The 15525-nt window shown below is 49.0% G+C and overlaps 1 long non-coding RNA gene and 3 other non-coding genes across 11 annotated transcripts in view; 3 read left to right on the top strand and 1 right to left on the bottom strand.

Moving 5' to 3' along the window:
• The first annotated feature begins 1909 nt into the window (after positions 1-1909).
• TRNAT-UGU (transfer RNA threonine (anticodon UGU)) lies at positions 1910-1982 on the top strand. The gene has a single exon. It is a non-coding gene; the product is annotated as a tRNA-Thr (tRNA).
• Positions 1983-4784: 2802 nt separating this feature from the next.
• Positions 4785-15525, top strand: part of LOC143664860 (uncharacterized) — a 32138-nt gene continuing 21397 nt past the window's right edge. For 5 of the 8 annotated variants that reach the window (XR_013166634.1, XR_013166633.1, XR_013166630.1 and 2 more), the window contains exons 1-2: positions 4785-5004; positions 6115-6339. This is a non-coding gene — a long non-coding RNA (uncharacterized LOC143664860). The remainder of the gene's footprint in view (positions 5005-6114; positions 6340-15525) is intronic. The other 3 variants (XR_013166635.1, XR_013166632.1, XR_013166629.1) reach the window with 1 other exon arrangement.
• TRNAP-UGG (transfer RNA proline (anticodon UGG)) lies at positions 5464-5535 on the top strand. Its single transcript has one exon. It is a non-coding gene; the product is annotated as a tRNA-Pro (tRNA).
• Positions 6253-6334, bottom strand: TRNAL-AAG (transfer RNA leucine (anticodon AAG)). Its single transcript has one exon. It is a non-coding gene; the product is annotated as a tRNA-Leu (tRNA).

The following is a 15525-nucleotide window of genomic DNA, read 5'->3' as shown; positions in this document are numbered from 1 at the left end:
TAGTTATGTACTCATCACCACGATCGTTTTAGAATGTTTGCATTACTCCAGAAAAAAAAAAAACGAAAAACCCCATACATCCCATACCCCTTACCCCTACCTCTCATTGACCACTAGTATTGCAATCGACCCAATTTTTTTTTTTACCCATTATCCTCCTCTCTGCTATTATTTATTTATTGTCCTTATTTTCTTACTCATCTGCCCATACCCTGGATAAAGGTATCGTCAGCCGCAGGTTTCTCACAACCACACAGTCACATTGTAAAACCTCTGTAGTTACACACTCCCCTTCAAGAATCAAGGCTACTGGACACAGCTCAGCAGTTTCAGGTACTTCCCTCCGGCCACTCCGTAGGCAGGAAGGGCATTGAGTTCGCTGATGTGGCTTTTTGAATGAGTAGCACCCTCCTAATAGGTAGTTTCCTACGAAACAGAGTTTGAAGGAATGACGAGAAAGAAAGAAAGACACAGACAGGTTCAGGGGGTCTGAAGCTTAACTTGAACAAACAACAGACAACTTTATTCTTAATCAGATCCTTTTTATGTACTGCAGGGTGACAAAAGGTATGCATGCATTTCCTGGGCGAACAGAGTGCTTATCTTTCAGTGCTCTTTTCCTTCATACTTAACATAACCATTTGGGGTAAACATTCTCTTCCTCCCAGACTGTTCTACATAAAGCAGATAGCAATCTCCACAGTTTACTGCCGCCACCCTGAGGCAAGCTGCTCCCAACAAATTCTGCGGGTCTAGTTTTAACCCTTGGCTCCTACGCTGATATGCTCCAACAACTGTGCCGAAGTATGAAGACATACCACAGTTGCAGAAGATGTGGGTGTGCCGTGCAGTTCAGTCCCGAGGTCCTGCCTGTGCCCGCAGGGCCGGGTTGGGACGGTGGAGTGGCTGTCTGAGGGTTCATTTTCACCTCTCCTGTTTGCCAATGTGACCGTGCGTCTATCAGAGTATGTGTGCTTGCAAAATAACTGCACAACAAGAGTTACCATAACAACTGTGCGTGGAGGGGAGTTTTTGTCTCCCAGACTCTGGGGCTGAGTGGTAACCATGTGTAAGTTTGCTGGTGTGCATTTCCCTCTACCCTCCTTTGGGCTTGGGTCAGGGCGGGGTCTCCAAGGACTGTACCTGGCCCATCACCCCAGTTGCCTGCGAGCTGCAGAGCAGGGTAATCCAAGCTCACCGCGTGGCTCCTCAGCGTCCAGACCGCCCTGGCCGGTCACCTGTCTTTGCAGGGACAACAGGGCAGGCTGGCTGCTGGCTGCAGACCCAGGTCCCCCACGCACAGCCAGCACTTTCAGTCCTTTTGGGGGCACCTCTGTCTCCCCTGTGTGGCCTCTTAGGAGCCCTGGCACAACCGGCTCCCCATGGCTCAGGGTGGGCCCTAAGGCTTGCCATTTCCTAGTTGGCTCAGAGGTGGGGCTGCGGCCGGGGGCCTGCAGCCCTGACCCCGGGGCTCGGCCCAGCACCCCCTCCCACCCCGACCTTCTGACACTCCCCCAGTCTCCTACTCCATTCAGGCCCAGCCCACCCGGAGGCCTCGCCCTGAGGCCAGGTCCATTCACTCCCTCACCCTAACCCTTCTCTCGCAGCCCCGACCTCTGGACCCCCTGCTCACGCCCAGCAAACCGCGAGACCCCTTTCCCCATCTCGCCTTAGCCCCCGCCCCCCACCGGCCTCCCTACGGCTGCGCCCTCCGGAGGCGCTGCCCCTGCCTGCCACTGCCCTCTCCCCAGCCCGGTCTCCGCAGGCTCTTTGCCAGCACTTGTGCGTCACTTACACTTAGGGACCCGCGGGGAAGGCGGCCCTGCAGGGCCGGACTCTGCAAAGCAGCGGTCTGCGGCTGCGCGGTGCTGCTGTCAACAGCTCACGAGCCGCCGACTCGCCCAGTGCCGGCTCCATAGCTCAGGGGTTAGAGCACTGGTCTTGTAAACCAGGGGTCGCGAGTTCAAATCTCGCTGGGGCCTTGTTGCTTTTCTTTTTTCTCCCCTGCTTTCTTCACCCTACTCTCCTGAAGGGTTGGAAATCCGAAGACGCGCAAGTAAGATCCCTGTGTCCTTCCCATTCCGTCATCGGTCCCTCTGACGCCCCGCGTCTTCTGCCTCAAGGTCCATCCTCGCTTCGGTCTGCTCCCACTCTCGGCGACTTTGCGGCGGGCGCCTGCCTTTCAGTTCCCCACCTGTCACTACACTGGGACCCCGGGCTCGTTCTCGTCTCGCATCTTTCTCCCGGATGGAGAGATGATGCTAAAGCGCCCCTCCGGCCTGTCCCCGCGGCGCGCGTCCCCGGCGCACCCAGCGCAGGTGTCTCCCCTTCCCGCGCCCAGGGCACTTTAGATCTGCCGGCTGCTCTCAGCGGCGGTGCTTCCCGCTCCCGACCGCCTCCACGTTGTAAGCATTTGCTGCTCTCCTCTACGGAATTTTGTAAAGGAACGTCGACATTCGTGACACCTAAAGGCTGTGATTTTATCACATTCGGTTAAAGTATTTTCTTTTTACCCGTTTAATTTTCTGCAACAGCAAAGTATCCACTTAATCTGTGCTGATCTTCGGACCTTATTTATGTTGTTGACGGAATTCAAGTTTACAGCTGAACCTGAGTCCTCAGTGAACGATCCGGGCGCTGCCTCACCAACCCGGCCAGGCCCTTTGGGACCTCGGGGCGCCCCCACCCCGGGGCATTTCGATCCCCAAGTCCGCGGGAGCCCTCTCTCAAGCAGACGGGGACCTTCCGAGCGCCCTTGGGCAGTCGCGTCGTCAGTGGAGGATTCGGTCCACTGCAGGCGCGGCTGCAGGATGGCTGGGGGCGGCAAATGGGGCGGGGCCGCGTGCACCAGAGTAGCAACGGCCGCTAGCAGGCGCCTGGGTGGGCGCGGAGGTGGGTGGGGTGCACGCGGGTAGGGTGCAGGAATCCGCGGCGTGTCGGTGCTCCCGCTTCCTTCCCTCCCCGAGGCTCCCATCCGAAGGGCCAAGACTGCGTTAAGGCTGAGCGACTCGCCCGGGATGGGCCATGGCCCTGGGCACCTGCGCGTCCTGGGTTCCCCCGCCCCACAGGAAGCCAGATTGCGGTACTCCTGCCCCTAAAACAGTGGCGTCCCGAAGTGCGTGGGTCGGGGCTGACGGGAAGCTGAGCGACCAGGTGACCGGACCGCAGGCCTTGCGCTCCGGGGGAACAGAGTCGGGGCGCTGGAGCCGCTCCCACGAAGGCAGGTGTTAGGGCCGGGAGGAGGCGGGTTGGGAGAGGGGCTCCAGGGCGGATCTCCCGCAAGCCCAGGAAGGGCCCAGGGAAGGGTAGGCCAGGCACACACGCAGAGTCAGGCAGGTTGCCGAGAGGCTCAGGGAGGGGTCCCGGACGTTCGTCGCAGCCCAGACGATGGAAGAGGAGACGGCGTGAGGTTTGGGGAGAGGATCCAGGATGGGGCGGACACCCAGGGCGGGTCACTTCCGTGGAACAACCGAGGGTCAAGAACGGAACCCAGGACGCACGAGACGGAAAGGAGCTAGAGAGGTAGGAGACATTCCCCAGCCGCCCTGCCCAGGGGAGGAGACTTGCAGGAGGCCGGGCAAGGGGCCCGGAGTGGAGCGGTCAGCAGTGTCCACGGGTCCATGGCGCAGAGAGCTGAGGAGGATCGGGGGTGTGAGACTAGGAACTGAGCAACTGCGTAGGGAATTTCTCTGCGGATGATACAAATATAAACCTTTGGCCCAGTTCTGCGTGATTTGTCGTTAATTCTACAGCAGGGAATTCGAATTACTATTGTTTTGCCACTATAACCCAGTGCAATGAAAACCTTCTAGGGGAGTATAGGCCCCAAGCCAGGGAGGAGGAGAGCGTCTGCACCCTTCCGGCCTCCAGTTTGCCCTGTGCTGGAGCCGCTCAGGGCCACCCGCCGGAGAACTCAGACTCCCGGGAGCCGGAGCAAGAGGCCTGGGCCCTTTCCCCTCCACGTGGACATGGCTCCCAGGAGCATAACTCTCCCTGCAACGTGGGACAGGACTCTGAATGAGCTGGGGCCCGGCGTCATGGGGCTGAGAAAGCCTTCTTGTCCAAAAGCGGAAAGGGAGAAATGAGACCAAGTTTCAGTGACCAGAGATTTCAGAGTCGGGAGGTCATCCTGGAGGTATTTTAATGCACTAAATAGATATCCCTTTTTAGTTTATGCTGTATTGGTGAGGCTGGAGGGAAGTACCTGAAACTGTTGAGCTGTGTTCCAGTAGCCTTGATTCTTGAAGACGATTGTATAACTATAGAGCTTTTACAATGTGACCGTGTGATTGTGAAAACCTTGTGACTGATGCTCCCTTTATCCAGGGTGTGGGTAGATGAATAGAAAATATGGATAAAAAATTAAATAAGTAATAGAGGGACAAAGGGTAAAATAAATTGGGTAGATTGAAATACTGGTGGCCGATGAAAGGGAGGGATAAGGGGTATGGGATGTACGAGTTTTTCTTTTTATTTCTTTTTCTGGAGTGATGCAAATGTTCTAAAAATGATCATGGTGATGAATACACAACCGTGTGATGCTATTCTGAGCCACTGATTGTGTACTTTGGGTGGACTGTATGGCACGTGAAGTTATCTCAATAAAAAATATTTTTTAAAAAAAGTCAAAAGAGGCCTGTGCCCTAGGCCCCGGGCCTCCCATGCCGTGGCGGCCCAGGAGGCAGCAGCGCAGTTTTAAGGAACCGGAGACCCCCGCGCGTGGTCAGGCTGCGACCATTTCACAGGAACCGCATGTTCCACGTGTTGAGTTGGAAAGATGTCCGCGAGCGACCGTTAACAATAAAACCATCTTATGAGATAATATGTGAGCGGTGGCCCCATCAAAGTTTCAGGGGGAAAAAGGACCCAGCGCGTGCGCGCGGCACCCACCCCGAGGACGCGCACCGGCCTCCCGCCAACAGCATCACCGCTGAGGGGCGAGCTTCCTGGCTCCTCTGTAGCTTCTGCTTTACGCTTCCCTGAACGTTTTCTGAACGCCGCCCGGTAAGCGTGTGTTGTATTTTCGTTCTGATAAAACCTGCAGGAAAAGCCCCGGCCCTTGCCAGGTCTGCAACTTGGAGGGACCACCTCTCCAGGGAGTTTCACTTCACGTCTCTGCGCGCAGAGCGCAGCCTGTCCCGAGGCCTCCAAATCGGGCTTGGGTTCTGTGGCCGAGACCCCGGCCTTGGCCGCCCTGCGCCCCGCCTCTCGCTCGGTACTTGGACTCGGCGCCTTCGCTGGCTGCCTAGCAGGGCAGCGCGCCTTGGGATTCCAGGCGACCTCACCCCGGCCAAGGAAACGCAGCATTTGCGCTGCGCCTAGCGACTTGCGGCTGAGCGTTCATGGGGCTCCGGGGCCCCGAGGACAGTTCCGAGCTGTGAGAAATAAAAATCCATTTGCCGGAGGTTGAACGGGCCTCCCGGAATAGCCTCATGGACTGGCCGACGCAAGAGCCAGCCGGCTGGCTCGTTGGTCTAGGGGTATGATTCTCGCTTTGGGTGCGAGAGGTCCCGGGTTCAAATCCCGGACGAGCCCAGTTTTTGAGTTCGAGTGACGCTTTTTGTCTTGGGCACTACCCGGTGGCCCTCCCAGAGACCTCCGCAGGGAGTATTGGCACCGAGAGGCGGGAAAAGTAGCGTGTGTATGGGTGAGCTAGTGGGCCGTCCCGGAACCGAGGTTGGCCGTTGGGGACGGGGCGCAGAGCGCGAGGGACCGTGCTCCTGGCGCCGGCCCTGGAGGGGCGCGTGGAAACGCGTGGGCCGGGCGGCGGGCGAAATGCTGTGTTGGCCGCATTGCGTGGGTCGCGAGCCTATCTTCCTGCAGCCCCTCCGCTCCGAGCCACCAAGTCCTTGGGAAATTCTTGGCAGTGGTATTGGTCAGTGTATCTTCATTACGATTCGGAGGAATCTGTGGTCCTTAGTTTCCGTAGTGTAGTGGCTATCACGTTCGCCTAACACGTGAAAGGTCCGCAGTTCGAAACCGGGCGGAAACAAGTTGAAGTTACGAATTAAGTCTTTTGCTTACTCCTGAAATCTAGAGCTTGGCGAATTGAAAGGGACCCACGACCTCATTTCCATACGGCGGTGCTCACCTCCCACCTGCTGTCTCCTGCAGGGTTCCATCCGGAGCATTTTGGCGGGGCTGCCACAGGGAATCCCAGATTCCCATCCTTTCGGGGACAACCCGACAGGGAGCCGCCGTCGCGGCTCAGTCAAAAGGATACCAAGTCCCCCTTTCCACAAGGGCACAGGATGGCAGCGGTGGGATTCGAACCCACGCCCCCGGAGAGACTGGAGCCTTAATCCAGCGCCTTAGACCGCTCGGCCACGCTACCTCCACGTAAGCTCCTTTGCGTCTCTTTATCCAGCAAACGCGAAGTCCTCCTGCTCGCGATGGCAGGGGGTTGCGGACTGGTCAGCCACAGAACAAGGTGCTGACCAGCATCCTGGTGGGAAAGCGGGCTCCCCCTGCGCCCCCCGAGGAGGGGTAGCTAGTCCAGACTCCGGACGGCACCCCCGCCGTCTGATGGCAGAGGGCTTGGGTGCAGAGGAGACTTTTCCACGCTCACTTTTTAAAAAAACTCTGAACGTGTATTATTTTTATAAATTAAAAAAGAAAGAAAAATCTGCACCTTTCCCACCATTAAAAAAAAAAATCAAAGCCATAATACTTTTTTGCAATGACCACTTTGCTTTCTCAAAGTCCTCCATCCATGCAATTAAGCTGCAGGTTTTCCAACCTTAAAACAAGTTCTCCAGCTCCAAGCATCGTATTTTGTTTTGTTGGTTTTTTAATGAAGATATCTTCACAAGATACAGCCCATCCAAAGTATACAGTCAGTGGCTCACAATATCATCACATAGTTGTGTATTCATCACCAGGATCATTTTTAGAACATTTGCAGCACTCCAGAAAAAGAAATAAAAACAACAAAGAAAAATCTCATACATCCCATACCTCTTACCCCTCCCTCTCATTGACCACTAGTATTGCAATCTACACAGGTTTTTCCACTCCTATTCCTCCCCACCATTGTTTATTTTTGTCCCTTTTTTTTTTCAATCATCTGTCTAGACCCTGGATAAAGGGAGCGTCAGAGACAAGGTTTTCACAGTCACATGGACACTGTTCTAGTTTTCTAGCTGCCGGAATGCAATATACTAGAAATGGAATGGCTTCTAAAAAGGGGAATTTAATAAGTTGCTAGTTTACAGTTCCAAGGCCTGGAAAATGTCCCAATTAAAACAAGTCTATAGAAATGTCCAATCAAAGGCATCCATCCAGGGAAAGATACCTTGGTTCAAGAAGGCCAATGAAGTTCAGGGTTTCTCTCTCAAATGAAAAGGCACATGGTGAACACGGTCAGGGTTTCTCTCTCAGCTGGAACGGCACATGGTGAACACAGCATCATCTGCTAGCTTTCTCTCTTGGCTCCCTGTTTCATGAAGCTCCTGGGGAGGCATTTTCCTTCTTCATCTCCAAAGGTCGCTGGCTGGAGGACTCTGCTTCTCGTGGTTATGTCATTCTGCTTCACTCTCTCTGAATCTCCTTCATTCTCCAGAATGTTTCCTCTTTTATAGGACTCCAGAAACTCATCAAGACCCACTTAAATGGGTAGAGACATGTCATCACCTAATCCAGTTTAACAACCACTCTTGATTAAATCACATCTCCAGGGAGACGATCTGACTATAGATAGTTTCAAATGTACTGTATTGAATAGGGATTATTTTGCCTTTACAAAATGGGATTTTGATTAAAACGGGCTTTTCTAGGAGACATACATCCCTTCAAACCAGCACAGTCACACTATAAAAGCTATATTTTAAGAATTACTGATTGCATATGTAGAATGGAATGATTTCTAAATGTTGTGTTAATCTTTTTTTTAATTAATAGAAAAAAGAAAAAAAAGAAAAATGGAAAAAAAAAGCTATATAGATATACAGTCATGTTCAAGAATCATGGCTACTGGAGCACAGCTCAACACTTTCAGATACTTCCCTCCAGCTGCTCCAATACACCATAAACTAAAAAAGGAATATCTATATAATGTATAAGAGTAACCTCCAGGATAACCTCTCAACTCTGAAATATCTGAGCCATTGAGACTTTATTTTGTCTCATTTCTCTCTTCTTGCTTTTGGTGAAGAAGGCTTTCTCAATCCCTTGATTCTGGGTCCTGGCTTGTCCTGGAAGCTCTGTCCCATGTTGCCAGGGAGATTTACACCTCTGGGAGTTGTGTCCCAAGTAGGCCGGGGGGAGGGCAGTGAGTTCACCTGCCAAATTGGGTTAAGGAGAGGCCACATCTGAGCAACCAAAGAGGTTCTCTGGGGGTGACTCTTAGGCATACTTATCAGTAGGCTTAGCTTCTCCTTTGCAGGAATAAGTTTTCAAGGGGCGAGCCCCAAATTTGAGGGTATGGTTTATTAAATTTGTAATCTCCGATGTTTGCGGGAACATCAGGAATTCCCCAGGTGGGGAAGCTGAATATTTCCTCCTTTGTCCCCAGTCCCTTCAGGGGGCTTGAGTGCATTAAATTGTTTTTTTGGTTTTTTTTTTCTTGGGGTCCAGGAATCGAACCCAAGGTCTCCCACATGATGTATTACGTTTTTACAAGAGAACTCTGACTTGGAATCTGAGATCTTTTCTTTAAAACACTTATTTTGAAATAAACATCTATGGAAAATTGCAAAGAACTGTACAGTACAGGAGGTCCTGTGCACCCTTCACCAGCCCTCCCCATTGTTGCTTCCTAATGTTGCTTCCTGTAGAAACGGAGCTCGAAGGATATTAAGGAATGATGAGAAAGAAAGAAAGAAGAAAGAAAGAAAGAAAGACACAGACGGGCTCAGGGGGTCTGAAGCTTGAGTTTACTTCAGACAGACTTCAGACCCCCTGAGCCCATCTGTGTCTTTCTTTCTTTCTTCCTTTCTTTCTTTCTCATCATTCCTTAATATCCTTCGAGCTCCGTTTCTACAGGAAGCAACATTAGGAAGCAACATTTGGCGCCCAAACGTGGGGCTCGAAGAAGAAGACTCCAAATCAATATTAAGGAACCAAGGAAAAGTCTCATTGGAGGCACGTGTGTCCAGTCGATAGAAGAGGACTCGAGTCATATTGGTAAAGTAAGCATTTTCCTTGGATCATCAGGGTAACGGGTAATCATAATAGGCGGCTGGAGGAGTATGTGTGTGTGTTAAAGCTACTGGGGTGCCTGTTAAAACATCTGAATTAGTAAGCTTATTTGAGCTCATTCAAAAACATTGTTGTTGGTTTCAGCCTTAAGGCCATAATGTTTTAAATCTTAAGTAATGGAAATTCGTTATGAAGGCTTTGCAGTGAATAAACGATGGGGAAAATATTCCTGTTTCTATTTGGTTATTGTGTTCAGTCAGGCAATGAACTACCTGGCTCATGCTTTGTCTTAAACTCTAAGTTGTGTTTCTTCTCAATCTCCCACTACCACTTCTTACCCGGTTTCGACAGTTGCTTGGGCTGGACTCGGCAATTGGTGCCCCAACAGGGACCTAATAAGGGAACTCTTAAAGCATAAAGTGAGGAGATGCTCCAGGGACATCCACTACAAATACTACAGGTGGGCCTTTTTGGGTTGAGCAGTGGCCCTTATCTGTAGAGAGGTTTGAGGCTCTGACTCGGTTGATTTGGGAACAGTTTGGAGCAGGACGTTTAGAGGAGTCTCGTGGTTCTTGGAATTCTCCAATATTTATTGCAGGAGGGAGGTCAGGAAAATGGAGAATGTTGACTGATTTGATAAAAGTTGATACTGTGGTTCAGCCTATGGAGTCATTGCAGCCTGGCTTGCCCACACCAGTTGTAATTTCTAAGAACTGATTTATTATGATAGATTTAAAAAATTGCTTCTTTGCTGTGCCTTTGGCAGAGCAGGATAAAGAAAGATTGGTTTCTGGGCTTGTTCTTGATGGGCTGCCTTTATATAGGGATTCATGTACACCTGAGTCAGAAAGTATTCAGTGAGAAAGGTGCCATACCAAACGGGGGTCAGTGCTCATTGATGGTTCCTGTGGCAGGTTGGTCCCCAACAGGGTGTGCAGTTCGGGATTGTAGTTATGACTCAAGGTATTCTGTTAGGTTGCCTTTGTTTAGTCTGAAGTCTGTCTGAAGTCTGTCTGAAGTAAACTCAAGCTTCAGACCCCCTGAGCCCGTCTGTGTCTTTCTTTCTTTCTTTCTTTCTTTCTTTCTTTCTTTCTTTCTTTCTTTCTTTCTTTCTTTCTTCCTTCCTTCCTTCCTTCCTTCCTTCCTTCCTTCCTTCCTTCCTTCCTTCCTTCCTTCCTTCCTTCCTTCCTTCCTTTTTCTTTCTTTCTTTCTTTCTTTCTTTCTTTCTTATCATTCCTTAATATCCTTCGAGCTCCGTTTCTACAGGAAGCAACACCCCATGTTGGAATTTATATGTGGGACAACAACAAAATCAGGAAACTGACACTGGAACAACCCACGGAGTTTATTCATATTTCACCATGTGCTCATTCATGTATGAGTCTCAACAGTGCTGAGATTAGGCTAAAATAGCCATTACAATAGAAAGGATAAACAAGGGTGAAACTAAGCTGAGTTTAAGTAATTTTAGATATTCGCTTCTGCCTATTCTACAATATGGAAAGAAAAAACATCTATATAATGATTTGGTAACCATAATCATTTGTTATTTCTTAATTTATTGGTTACAATTCCTCTTTTATTTTTGCCCTTTCTTTACTCTTGAGGGATATCTGGGTGACGACCATTCTAACGTCTTCATGCTGAAAAGGGGTGTCATCATAATGGGATAGAGGAGTGAATCTGGTTGTTGTTCTTGGAGAGACTGATACCTCTGGGTTGCAGGGCTTACCTGGCCTACGAACGATCTGGAGGCATGAATCTCTGAAAAATAAACTTAAATGAACTGGGGTGTTCCTTGGAGTTTTCAGTTTTATAATGACTGCCTGAAACTTGCATTAGAGTAGCCTCCAAGATGACCTCTCAACTTTATTTGAAATCTCTTAGCCACTGAAACTTTACTTTTGTTTTATTTCTTTTCCCACTTTGGTCAATCAATCCCATCAAAGGGTGCATGGTCATTCAGTATAGAATGCTTGTCTTCACATGGGAGACCCAGGTTCGATTCCTGGCCCATGCACCCCACCTGCTCACATCCTCCCCCACCCCATTCCCCCCCCCCCCAAAAAAAACGAAACAAAACAAAACAAAACAAAACGACAATCCCATGAAGCCTGGGGCCAGGCTGATCTCTGGATTCCTGTCCCACATTGCCAGGGAGACTCTCACCTCTGGATATCATGTCCCATGTAAGGGGGAGGGTAAGGAGTTTATGTGAAGGTTTGGCTTAAAGAGGGAGGCCACATCTGGGCAACAAAAGAGGTCCTCTGGGGGTGACACTTTTAATTGCTGGGTTGTATTCCAAGATATGGATGTACCACCGTTTGTTTAACCTCTCATCTATCGAAAGATATTTGTGTTGTTCCCAGTTTAAGGCTGTTACAAATAAAATTGTCCATGAACATTTGTGTACATAATAGAGCTGTGCTCAAATCAGGCACACTCTTCTATCCCTTCAAGACTTTATAGTCCCCTTTTTGTAGAGCCACGAGAAGGCCAGCAGAAGCTGCTGTGTTCGCCATGTGCCCTTCCAGCTGAGAGAGGGACGCTGGATGTCATCAGCCTTCTTGAACTAAGGTGTTTCCTGGGTGGCCCAGTTGTGCAGTGGGACATAGGGCCTGTGGCCAGCACCCTTCTCCCACACATAGAAGCTAAAGGAATCAACCAGGACCCTGTGCTCAGGAGGGAAGTTACCTGAAGGCTGGACCCTGTGCTCAAGAGGGAAGTTACCTGAAGGGTGCTCTGTGCTGACACCCCAGTCTGTGAACATGTTTCGCAAGTACATCTCCCTCCCGGACCTGCCTGTCTCTGCTGCACACCCAGGAGTCCTCTTTGTGCTCACCAGCCAGGACGTGACGCAGGCCAAGAGAGCCATGTCCTGCCACCACCGCCAGCTCCTCTGGTTCCGCTGCCTCTATGTTCTCTTTTCCTGGTACGATCAATTCACTGCACATCGTCTGAAGCTTGAAATTTTCAGATCTGAAGAACAAAGCTGGGGAAGGACCAGGAAACCTCGGGGCCCAGCCTGAGGTTGGCTCTCTCTCCCTGAGCTAAAGGAGACCCAGTGCCTCAGCCCCAGCCCGGGAGGCAGCAGGCATCCAGACCTCAGCTTCCTCCGTGGGGACAACCAAAAGAAACCCACAAAGAGAAGAAAGACAAAAGGAATACTAGCTTCCTGCTAGCTGCTCAAGTTCTTACCAAAAACAAAGTACACGATGACAACACGTGTTCCAAACACACAGTGCAGAGCCTGGCACATCATGAGCACTTCATTAGTAGCAGCTACCATCATACATGAATTTAAAGGTGCTCTGAAAACCAAAAACATGCTACTAATGTGATGCAGTATTTTTACGTCGTTTCCAAAGGCCGTGCTCACACACATAGAGCTGTCCGTATTGGATTAGATCAGCCAGAATTCCTTCTGACTGGTCTTTGGGCCCGTCTGTCAGAATCAGAATCTAGGGGAATTGCAAATGTTTCACACACAGATGACCATGGGTCCGGCCTGCAAAGAGCTCACAGGCCAGTATTTTAGCACTCAGCCTTCTAGAAGTAGCACATAGGAAGAGGTCAGGTCCCTTTCTTTCTTTCTTTCTTCAACATTAAAAAACCTGCTGCCTTAAAATCATCCTCCAAAGAACAGTGCCCAGGAGGCTGGCTGGGAAGCTGCGGCCTAGGCACCGGGGCTCGGTGGGGAGCAGCTCGGGCCCTGCATGCAGGCAGGTGGCCCTGGGCCTGGCGGTACTTGGCCTTTCTCTGCCCGCTTCCCTCATCTGCAAAATAGGGGCTCATAAGGTGCCCAGCAAAGTGCTCTAGGAACCTTAGCTGCTGAAGAGTAAGGAGGCCGAAGAGTAAAGAGTACAGAGGGCCTGGCCTATGTAAATGTCCTGGGGCAGAAAAGATATGAATATATGTGCTGGCCAGAGGCCTCCCAGCAGCCTCTGCTCTGCAGACCAGGAAGTCAGCTTTCTCCATAGCAACAGGTCAAAACCTGCTGGTTTTTAGTCTCCACTGGAATCTGCTCCCCCTTAGCTCCATGTCATCTTACTGTGAATGTCTCCTACGGCCAGGTGAGCCTGACAGAGCTATTATGTCATGAAGTTGGAATAAAAAATGTAAATATACCGAACATTTGTCCTAAGAGCTTTCTTATGGAAGTTGGACCAGTGAGGAGCCATCAACCCTGGCTAGTGTGGTAGGACCGGCTGACACCTCCCTGCTGCCAGGAAGACATGCGCACAGAGCTGGCCTTTCTGGAAAGCAGTTCCCAATCTATGTGGGAGCTTGGAAAATATTCATACTCTATGACCTAAGCCCACATTTAGAAAGACAAAATTACTTACACAGATATCATCGTATTATTTCTAATAGACAAATTAGAAAAACAAAATGATGCATTTATAGTTAGTGACAAGGAAAACTGTACAGTATATATTGTTAAATTTCAAAAAGCAGCTTAGAAATGGTACCATCCCATTTTTGTCAAATAAATATATACACCAACATAAATATGTCTATACATACAAATGTAAGTATATAGATAAATATATCCAAGGCTATATGCCCAAAAGCTGAATACAAACTTGTAAGGTCATTTTTTTTGCAGTGAAAACTTATAATACTAAAGAATTATTTTTAATTTTAATTTATGAATAACTTTGATATGAGCAAAAACTTTTGCTAGAAAAGAGAAGTTTAGAAAAATGTATGTACCGAGAATAATCTCAATTATGTAAAGGAAACCATTCACTTAGCAGAGGCTAGTCATTTTTATGTTGCAGTCTGACTTATAAACGGTACAGCCCCTCTAGAGGGCAGTTTGGCAATTTCTAGTAAAACGATATACCCTTTGAACCACAATTTTCATTTCCAGCCACTTATGTATACATTACTCCACAGGCCAATAGATGCAAGCAAAGGAGAGACGCTGACTGTTTAGAAAGAACTGAAGCAGTCCAAGGGCCCAACAGTTAAGAACTGACTACATAAATTGTGGGGACACCAGTAAAATAGAATTCCATGAGACTATTAATAAGAAGGCAGGACACTGATAGGAAAGCGCTGCAAGGTATTTTGTTAAGTGAGAAAAGCCAGATGCAGAGCGGTGTAGTAGAATGCAGCTGCCTGGGAGGGGACGGCCTGCAGACATAAGTGGGCAGACTTCTGGATTCTCCGGGAATAGTCTCTGAAGAAGGAAATCAGGTGGGAGGAGGGAAGGGGTGGATGGATACCTTTTGAAGTTTGTACTGTGTGCATATATTTATGCAAAAAATGGTTTAAATATTAGTGGATTGGAAGAATTAGTGGTAGAATTATCAGCGGTAGTGGGGGTGGGATTTGGGGCTTATTTGCTGCTGCTTTTCTTGTGTTTTACTGTGCCTGGCAACTTTTTTTTTAATAAACATAAGTTTGTGTTACTTTGATAATTAGAAAAAAATTAAGTAAAATTCTAGGTGGAAATTAAAAAAAAAAAAGTCTTAACAGTCCCCGGCTGCAGATTCCACCCAATTCTGCCAGTTCTACCTAATTCTATGCCCATCCCGCAGAAGGAGGCTCTTGCTTTTGCCGCCATCTTCTGTCCACAGGTGGTTATTGCAACCTTGGAAGTAAAGGACTCACCCAGATGAGAAGTTTTTCCCCTTGTCGGGACAGTGAAAAACAGGAAATCTGAGAACCTGGGTAAGAATAAAGAACAAAACTCGTATTTTCCCTAATCTCTAACTGAAATTGAGTCATTCTTTCCATTATGAATGGATGCTATAACTATAGTACAATTAACCTGTGGTCTCACTGTCAATAGAAACTGCAGATGTTTTCTCTTCACATCACAGCTGTTGGGGACACCTTGAAATATCACTTGTGCGCCTTAGAATTTCAAAAATTATGATAACTGCCAGATACGGTGCTAAATTTTGTTGTTAAGAGCGTTAATAAAGCAGCCTGTTTATTTCTGTATTGCAAATTGATTTTGTATCAAAAATAAAATAAGTTATGAAACATTTCTGTAGCAGAGAAGCTTAGCCTACCTATGGGTATGCCTAAGAGTTACTTCTGGAGGACCTCTTTTGTTGCTCACATGTGGACTCTCTCTCTCTCTCTCTGGAAGCTCAACTCTGCAAGTGAAATCATTTCCCCCCTATGTGGGACAATGACATCCAGGGGTGAAAGTCTCCCTGGTGACATAGGATATGACTCCCAGGGATGAGTCTGGCCCTGGTACCATGGGATCAATAATGCCTTCCTGACCAAAAGGGGGAGAGAAATATAACAAAACAAGGTATCAGTGGCAAAGAGAGTTCAAATAGAATTGAGAGGCTATTCTGGAGGCTGCTCTTACACAAGATTCACCTAGATACTGCTAATTGCCATGGTTTGCCAACCCCC

Source organism: Tamandua tetradactyla, chromosome 20, assembly GCF_023851605.1.
Source record: "Tamandua tetradactyla isolate mTamTet1 chromosome 20, mTamTet1.pri, whole genome shotgun sequence".
Lineage (NCBI taxonomy): Eukaryota > Metazoa > Chordata > Mammalia > Pilosa > Myrmecophagidae > Tamandua > Tamandua tetradactyla.
The sequence above is the reverse complement of the archived record's forward strand: the minus strand, read 5'-3'. Positions and strand labels throughout refer to the sequence as shown.